We start from the raw sequence: 9,448 nt of genomic DNA, 5'->3' as shown, positions 1-9,448 counted from the left end.
TCATCCTGTAGGTTGCCTTTTCATGTTCATTTCTTTGGCTCTGCAGAAGTGTTATATAATTCCACTTACTGACTTTTGCACTGGTTACTTTTGCTTTTGTTATCATGCTTAAGAAATTAATGTCAAGGAGTTTCTTTTCTATATTTTCTTCTAGGAGTATCAAGTCTTATGTTTAAGTCTTTAATCCACTTCCAGTTAATTTTTATGAGTGGTATAACATAAGGATTAAATTTTATTTTTCCTTATGTGGCTATCTAAATTTCTCAATACAGCTTACTGAAGAGACTATCCTTTCCTTGTTGAATGTTCTTGGTTTCCTTGGCAAGGGCTTCCCTGGTGGCGCTAGTGGTAAAGAACCTGTCTGACAATGCAGGAGACTTGGTTTGCTCGTCAAATTAGACCACATATGCAGGAGTTTATTTCTTCGCTCTCAATTCTGTATCACTAGTGTGTATATCTATTTACTTGTACCATTCTATTTTATTAAAATTACTATAGTTTTCCTTGAAATCTGAAAGTGCAATGCCTCCAGCTTTATTTTTTCTCATGAATACTTTGGCTGTTAGGAGTCATCTATGATTTCACACAGATTTTAGGATTTTTTTCTATATTGGTTCAGTCTCTGAACTGAAGAGCATCCTGGCTCCTTTGATGGGAAAAGGCTATCACTTTCTTGGTTAAATTTATTCCTAAGTATTTTATGTTTTACACTTTGCCACGAGGCTTACAGAAGACATCTCGTAGATAAAAGAGTCTGTTTTAAGCTGATAGCACATTTCGTTCAATCACCTACAAAATCTTTTCTTTTCACTCTGCTCCTTTAATAGTTTTATTTCATTATTTACTTTTTTATATTGTGTATTCTTTTACCCAGTACACTAGCTATAATTTTTAATAGTCTTTTTCTTTGATATTTATACTATAGTTCAGTGGTTAACACATTATCCTCTTAGAGGTTTTAAGTTTTCTACATCTGATTTATAGTTACCTTTGCCAGTGTATGGTATACTTTTGTATGTTTTCATGTCTTTTCATTTCAGCTTGAGAACTCCTTTCAGCATTTCTTGCAAAATTGGAATAGTATGGTAAAATGCCTCAGCTTTTCTTTTTTTTAGGAAAATCTTTTCTTTTCTTTTTGTCTTTTCACATCTGAACGATAACTTTCCTGGATAGAGTGTCCTTGACTGGCAGTTTTTTCTTTCAACACTTTGATTATGTCATTTTACTTTCTCCTGGTCTGTAGGATTTCTGCTAAAAATCTATAGATGGGCTAATGGAAGTTCCTTTGTAGGTTGTAATGTCTTTCTTTCCCTCTGACTGCATTTAGAATTCTTTCTTTACCCTAAATTTTTGACAATTATATTATAATTGATCAAGCCAGTCAATCCTAAAGGAAATCAACACTAAATATTCACTGGATGGACTGATGCTGAAGCTCCAATACTTTGGCCACCTGATGTGAAGAACTGACTCATTGGAAAAGACCCTGATTCTGGAAAAGACTGAAGGCAGGAGAAGGGGACAAAAGAGGATGAGATGATTGGATGGCATCACCAACTCAATGGACATGAGTTTCAGCAAGCTCCGGTAGATGGTGAAGGACAGGGAAGCCTGGCGTGCTGCAGTCCATAGAGTCACAAAGAGTCACGACTGAGCAACTGAGCAACAATCATAATGTGTCTTGGAGAAGATCTTTGATACAATAGTGTGATCTATTAGCTTTGTGAAATTTGATGTCCGATTCTCTTTTTAGATTTGGACAGTTCTCAGCTACTATTTCTTTAAATACATGATTTGCTCTCTTCTCCTTCTGTAATACTGAATATTCAGCTACTTGTTTTTTGATGGAATCCCATAGATCATGTAGGCATTCTTCATTCTTTGCCCTTTGTTCTCCTCTAACCGGGCTATTTCAAATTTTCTCTCCTCTAATCCTCTAATTCTGTCTTCTATTCACTCTACTGTACTGCAGATGATCTTTATTGCACTTTTAAAAAAATTTCATTCTTCATGTTCTTCAGCTCCAGACCTCTTTTTTTTTTTTTTAATAATATCTATATGTTTGGGAAAAAAATCTCATTTTGATCATGTATTTTTTTCTTGAAATTTCATTGAATTATCTTTCTCCATTTTTTGTAGCTTATTGAGTTTCTTCAAAACATATATTTTGAATTCTTTATCACCACATCACCTAACCTTTTAGCTCAGTTATGATAATAATGATATGATAATTGAAGAATCATTATTTTTCTTTTTGCAATGGCATGTTTTCTTGATCTTTCGCATCCCTTGTAGATTTGCATTGCTGCTTTTGCATTTGAAGAAACAGTGCGTGCATTCCGATTCTTTGTCACCCAGTGGACTGTAGCCTGCCATGCTCTGTCCATGGAATTCTCTAGCAAGAATACTGGAGTGGGTTGCCATGCCCTCCTCCAGGGGATCTTCCCGACCCAGGGATTGAACCTGCATCTCTTGCATTGGCTGCACTGGCAGGTGGTTTCTTTACCACTAGTGCCACCTGGGAAGCCCAACTCCTCTTTGCTTGTTGCCTTCAGAATGGGTGGGCTTCCCTGGTGGCTCAGATGGTAAAGAATCTGCCTGCAATGCAGGAGACCCAGGTTCAGTCCCTGGGTCAGGAAGATCCTCTGGAGAAGGAAATGGCAACCCACTCCTATATTCTTGCCTGGAGAACTCCATGGACAGAGCAGCTTGGCTGGCTACAGTCCATGGGGTCATAAAGAGTCAGACACAACTGAGTGACTAACACTTTCAGAACGGGTATTATGTTTGGTGGCATTATCTGCGGGTTTATCTGTCTTTGTATGGGTTCTTGTTCCCTTCTTCTTGTTCCCTCTTGTGGCTGGATTCTTAAGCTTTCACATTTTCTCTGGTTCTTTCAAGTCACCCAAGCTGGCTACTGGAGTCTTCTTTTTGTTTTCCAGAAGGTGGTGCTATGGCTCAAGTATGTGGTTTCTCTCTTGCCCACAGCCTATACCCTCTTTTCTGAGCATGCTCCCTGCCTACCAGAGCTCTCATTACCACACATGGCTGCATGTGCAAGGAGTCAGCCACGGAACTGGAGGAGGCACAGGTTTAGCACTTGGTTAATGGGGGTGCCCACAGGCCTGGGGAGATTCCTGAGCATGGTATCCCAGAGGGTCCTGGGTGGACTTCCTGACAACCACAGTCAGTAGGAACCTTGTCCCTTTTCTGCCTCTTTCCCAATCTCCCCTGCCCCCTAGTCATGGAGTTTCTGACTCAGCACTCTGGGTGCTGCTGGAGAGAAATGGGTTTCTCCACAGCTGGGGTTGCCAGGCACTCACTCACTGCTATCCTTTTCTCCTGAGGGAGAGGTTGCCACCACCATATGGATCAAACTCTGTGCAGTGTTCCTTGGTAGAAGTGTCTGGGAAAGTTTATTTTGCCACCACCTCCACTATGATAAAGTCATATATATATATGGCTTCCCAGGTGGCACTAGTGGTAAAGAACCCACTAGCCAATGCAGAAGATATAATAGACATGGTTCTGATCCCTGGGTCAGGAAGATCCCATGGAAAAGGGTATGGCAACCCACTCCAGGGTTCTTGCCTAGAGAATCCCATGGGCAGAAGAGTCTGGTGGGCTACAATCCATGGGGTCCCACAGGGTCCCAGACCAAGTGACTTAGCATGGATGCATATATATATATATATATATATATATATATATATTTTTTTTGTGGTTGTTGTTCAGTCATTCAGTCGTGTCCAACTCTTTGAGACCGATGGACTGGAGCATGCCAGGCTTCCCTGTCCTTCACCATCTCCCGGAGCTTGCTCAAACTCATGTCCATTGAGTTGGTGATGCCATCCAACCATCTCATCCTCTGTTGCCTCTTTCTCCTCCTGCCTCCTATCTTTCCCAGCATCAGTTAGTTGGCACTTTACATCAGGTGGCGAAAGTATTGGAGCTTCAGCTCCAGCATCAGTCCTTCCAGTGAATATTAAGAATTGATTTCCTTTTGAATTGACTGGTTTGATCTTCTTGAAGTCCCAGGGACTCTCAAGAGTCTTCTTCAACACCACAATTCAAAAGCATCAATTCTTTGGTGCTCAGCCTTCTTTATGGTCCAACTCTCACATCCATACATGAGTATATATATATACACACACACATATATATTTTTTTTGCTCCAGTGTTTTGCTGGAATCTCCTTCCCAGGTGGTTGAGCCTCTGCAAATCTGTCTCTGGCTTGTGTATCTGCTGAGTCAGCACTTTTCTGAAAAAAAAATAATATATATATATATATATTTTTTTTTTTTCTCATTGTAGCAAGAGGGGTTAGGGCAGGTTTTCTGGCTTCCCTCATTCCACAGCCCATACCAAGGTCTGTCTGCCTATTACTGGATGCACGGTGGGCAGGATTCCTCTCAGGTCCTGGGGCTCGTGACACTAGATCCCACAAAACCCACAAAGGTGCTTTTGTTCATGAATGGATGTCTATTTTGCTATCAGAAAGAGAGGATAAAAAGAGGAACACCTTACACCAGTGTGATGCTGGTATCACTGATAATGCTGTGTCTTTCTGAAGCTAGGTTTTCAGCCACTGTTGCTAGAAAAAGCAGTTTCCATGTGGAAATCAACGCACAACAGGAAATGAGAGTGGCTGTGTCCAATCAGATTCCCCAGGTTTAAGTTATGCAGTGCCCAAATGACATACACATCCCAGTAGTGACTGTGGTTATTCCATCACGTTCCGCTGGCAGGAATTTACTAGGTAGCTATATTGAAGAGGAAAGGAGGATGGGAAATTCAGTCTAGCTGTGCACCTAGGAGAGAAAGGAAATCAATCTGATGAAAGACTGAGTGTTAGTTGCTCAGTCGTGTCTGGTTCTTTGTGACCCCAAGGACTGTAGCCTGCCGGGCTCCTCTGTCCGTGGAATTCTCCAGGCAAGAACACTGGCGTGGGTTGCCATTTCCTTCTCCAGGGGAACTTTCTGACTCAGGGACCAAACCCGGGTCTCCTGCACTACAGGCAGATTCTTTTCCACCTGAGTCACAAGGGAAGCCAGTACCGATGAAAGACTAATCCTTCCGTATTGTTGAGATGAACAGACAGGGGCACAACAGTGTCCCACACCCACGGTCTGACTTGTACCGAAAACTGTTGACGCAAACACTCTGTACCTCAGCATCCCCATCACCTCTTCCATCCTACGTCTCTTCTCATCCACAAAACACATAAAAGCCGTGTGCTCACTTGCCTCTCGCAACCTCATAAACTGGGCGGAGCGAAGACTATCCCCATTCTGTCCCCATCTCACAGACTAGATTACTTTAGGTCACCCAGATAGTGAGTAACAGAAACCAGACCCAAATCCCAGTTTAACACCACAGTAAGAGTTATTTATGCTTTAGCCAACCTCTAGGTCAGAGGATTCAGTGGACAGATGTGGGGCTTGTATTTAAGACAGGGTCATGATCTGACTGGCAGGGGGCTAGGATTAGCAGGAGTGGGCAGCAGGCTTGTCAGACAAGCAGCCTCTGTTCTACACACAGTTATCATGTCCTGAAAGTGACGGTTCTTGTGATGTGAGAGACTGCCATCCGAGGGATGTTCTTCTACTGTCCCAAGCCAGCTCACAGACGTCTTGCCTCAGCATTTCCCCAGATTTCTGACTTACACAGGCGTTTCACGGCTGGCTGTCAATCACAGTGACGACTAATCATGGAAATGAGGTTATTAGGAGAGATAATTGCCACCTGGATCTTGCCTACAATTTGAACTGTCTTACGATTTTAGCACATTTGTCTCAAAGGCATATTTTTCTAATGTAATTTAGTTATATTAGAAGCAGTCTCTTTTTTTCTTTAAGGTTGTTACTGTTAAAGGGAAGAAAGGGGGCAGGTGAAGAGTGGGAGGAGGACTTTCTGGGGTTTGGAATCTGCCAGTGATAACCCACAACATGCAGGATACTGATCTAGTCTGTATAGACATGCAGGACATTGATAGAGTCTGTATAAGCCTTTGTCTAACAGACACGGCTGCTCAGTCTCCTAAGTTCCCTTCTGCCCCAGTAAACAGGAGGTAAGAAGCCCGAAACACTGGACCTGAAGAAGTTGCACTCTATGGTCTTCCTGCTCTCAACAGTGGGCTTGCGTCCAAGGATAACTGGACTATTGAAGACAGTTGAGAAGGACTTCTCTCGCATGGCCAATCTTTATGTTACTGCATTTTCTGTTCACATTTGTGTTTTTCTCCAAGCTTCAAATGAAAGTCATTAGAGGCAGAGATTTCATCACTAGGTGTAGGTCAGAGGCCAGTTGGCTTGCTGATATATTCTTCTTTTTTTGGCAGTCAGCTAAAATATGCCAGTTTCAGGGCATGTGTTAAGAGATGATTTGAGACTAGGTTCTGGGAAGAAAACCGAGTTCTCTTGTGCTTATCAGTGATTTATTGCTGCCTGAACCAGAACTAGCTTGCCTGCAAAGCTATACTTACAGCCAGACCAATTGAGTCTGACAGGGCTGAAGCTAAAATTATTGATGAAAGGACTGAAGACCGCGTATAAGAAGTTTATTCTTTTGGTGTGCTTTCTAGACGTGCGTGCAAGTGATTCCCAGAGAACATTTACACCCTGCGGTTTTCTCTATTCTAAAATACAATCTACTCTGGGAAGCCATGGGGAGTGCAGTATGAAGAATTTTCAGTTTTTCTTTCCTGACCCTACAAGGAAATCTTGTAGACATTTTCGTTGCTGTAAGGCACCTTCACGTGAACCCTGTATATGGTGATAGTAAGTTACCCCACTTGTGAAGATTCCTGGGGAGCCACAGAAATGACATGGTCCTTGTCAAAATGTAGAAAAGAAAAATCCTAAAGTTTTCAGCAATTCACTTGAACTTGCCTAGTTAGGAAGAGATGGTAACAAACTAGACCACAGAGTTTTCAAGGCCTAAAGAGAACTTCCCAGTAAGTCTGAGCTTTGGCATAATCCCATCCATATTATTCCCTCACCCGCTTGCTCAGTAATCAACACTTTTTGAGATCTACCATTCACTATGTGTCCAGATGTGGTACCAAATGCTTTCTACACATTGTATCATTTAATCCTCACAACAACATAAAGGGGTGAAGTGAGGTAAAAATCAACTCTCAGTGTAAAATGAGCAACTTGACTCCAAAATACTCACTCCAAACCAGCATAAAGATTGCCTTTTAGTCAGACTGAAATGGTAATTTTCAGATTCTTCTGTATTGGTGAGATATTTTCTCAAATAACAAGAGGTTTTGAGATGACTTCAAGGAATTTTAAGATGCAAAATGGCACTATAATAATGCCATTTGCAGTGACGTGGTTGGACCTAGAGTTTGTCCTACTGAGTAAAGCTAAGTCAGGCAGAGAAAGACAAATATCGTATGAGATCACTTATATGTGGAATCCAAAACAATGGTACAAATAAACTTATTCACAAAACAGAAATAGAGTCACAGACGTAGAAAACAAACGTATGTTTACCAAGGCGAAAGAAGAGGGAGAGAGAAACTGGGAGATTGGGATTGACATATATACACTGCTGCTGCTGCTGCTAAGTCGCTTCAGTCGTGTCCGGCTCTGTGCGACCACATAGACAGCAGCCCACCAGGCTCCCGTCCCTGGGATTCTCCAGGCAAGAACATTGGAGTGGGTTGCCATTTCCTTCTCCAATGCAGGAAAGTGAAAAGTGAAAGTGAAGTCGCTCAGTCGTATCAGACTCTTCACAACCCCATGGACTGCAGCCTACCAGGCTCCTCCGTCCATGGATTTTCCAGGCAAGAGTACTGGAGTGGGGTGCCATATATAAAATAGATAACTAATAAAGACCTACCGTACAGCACAGGGAACTCAGTACTCTGTAATGGCCTCTATGGGAAAAGGACTTTAAAAGGAGTGGAAATATGAGTATGTGTAGCCGATTCACTTTTCTGTACAGCAGAAACTAACACAACATTGTAAATCAGCTATACTCCAATAAAAATTAATTAAGAACAGAACAAAATGGCCCTCATGAGGTCAGCACTCGTTTAGGTGTTATCAATACTAGATCGTCTCACTGTGTCACAGATTCCAATAAGGCTATCCGCAGTGTCCATCCTATTCCCTGGTATCCCTTGGGCCTTGGGTCTCTGTTCAAACAGAACTGTTGTTGCCCAAACCAAGGGAAGAAATTCACCTACATTCCTAGAAGTGTTGGGACTTACTTGATGTCGCTTTGTTGTTCTTCTGTACCGGGTATCTCCAACTTAGAGAAATCGGGCCCTGCACAGCACATAGCTGTGCTGTTACAGCACAACGTTCCTACGGATAGTCGTTGCTACAGGATACATATATACTTGTTACCGTTTGTTTATTTATTATTTGGGCCTGCGCTGGGTCTTCACTGCTCTATGTGGGTTTCCTCTAGTCGTGATGCCAGGCTTCTCATTGCCGTGGCTCCTCTTGTGGCCGAGCATGGGCTCTGAGCTCACAGGCTCAGTAGTCGAGTCTCGCAGGCTCTAGGGTGTGGGTAGTGGTTGTGATGCACAGGTTTAGCTGCCCCTCGGCATGTGGGATCTTTCTGAACTGGCGATCAAACTCATGTTCCCTGCGTTGGCAGGTTGGTTCTTGACCACTGGACCACCAGGGAGCCCAACAGGACATATTTTTAATTAGAGCACAATGAGTCTTATGCATTGATGGAATTTGGCAGCCTACTGAAGAATTTTTTAGTTTGCCACTGCAGACAAATAAGAACCACTGGTCTGATTAGAAATGGAAGATCTGAACCCTATTCCTTCGGTGAAATGCCTGACTTCTCTCATATAAGCATGGCCCTCATCAATGCAATGGTCTGACCCAAAGAAGTGCAGAACACAAGGTCAGTATCTGAATTTGCTTAGGGGAGAGCAGAGGCATATTTATGTATGATTTATATCGTCTCTCCATGTATAGATGAGCTCACACATAGGTATAGGTGGCTATGGTCACACTATTCATACACCATGCTGACATGTATTCCAGTGTTTTTTTCACATGTCACGTCTATCTATAAAATCATCTTGTCAACTCATGGAGATGTAAGAGAGGTCATATATTTGGCATTCTTCTTCTACCTCTCATCTAGGCTATGGTTTAGAATTCAGTGACCCCTACGGGTTTCACTGTGTTGCTGAAGACTGCATACGGTCTTTTAAGGCAGCAAAGCACAGCGGGATGGTGAGGGTTTAAAGACAAGGCAGGCTACTTCGTTGTATTGCACATTGCTTAATGTGCTTCACCGATACTGCATTTTTACAAACTGAAGATCTGAGGCAACCCTGCATTGAGCAAGTCTAAGAGTGCCATTTTTCCGACCCCATTTGCTCACTTCAGGTCTCTGTGTCAAAGTTACATTTTGCTAATTCTCACAATGTTTCACCCTTTTTCGTTATTATTATAGTTGTTAT

Source organism: Bos indicus x Bos taurus, chromosome 12 (assembly GCF_003369695.1).
Source record: "Bos indicus x Bos taurus breed Angus x Brahman F1 hybrid chromosome 12, Bos_hybrid_MaternalHap_v2.0, whole genome shotgun sequence".
Taxonomy (NCBI): Eukaryota; Metazoa; Chordata; class Mammalia; order Artiodactyla; family Bovidae; genus Bos; species Bos indicus x Bos taurus.
The sequence above is the reverse complement of the archived record's forward strand: the minus strand, read 5'-3'. Positions refer to the sequence as shown.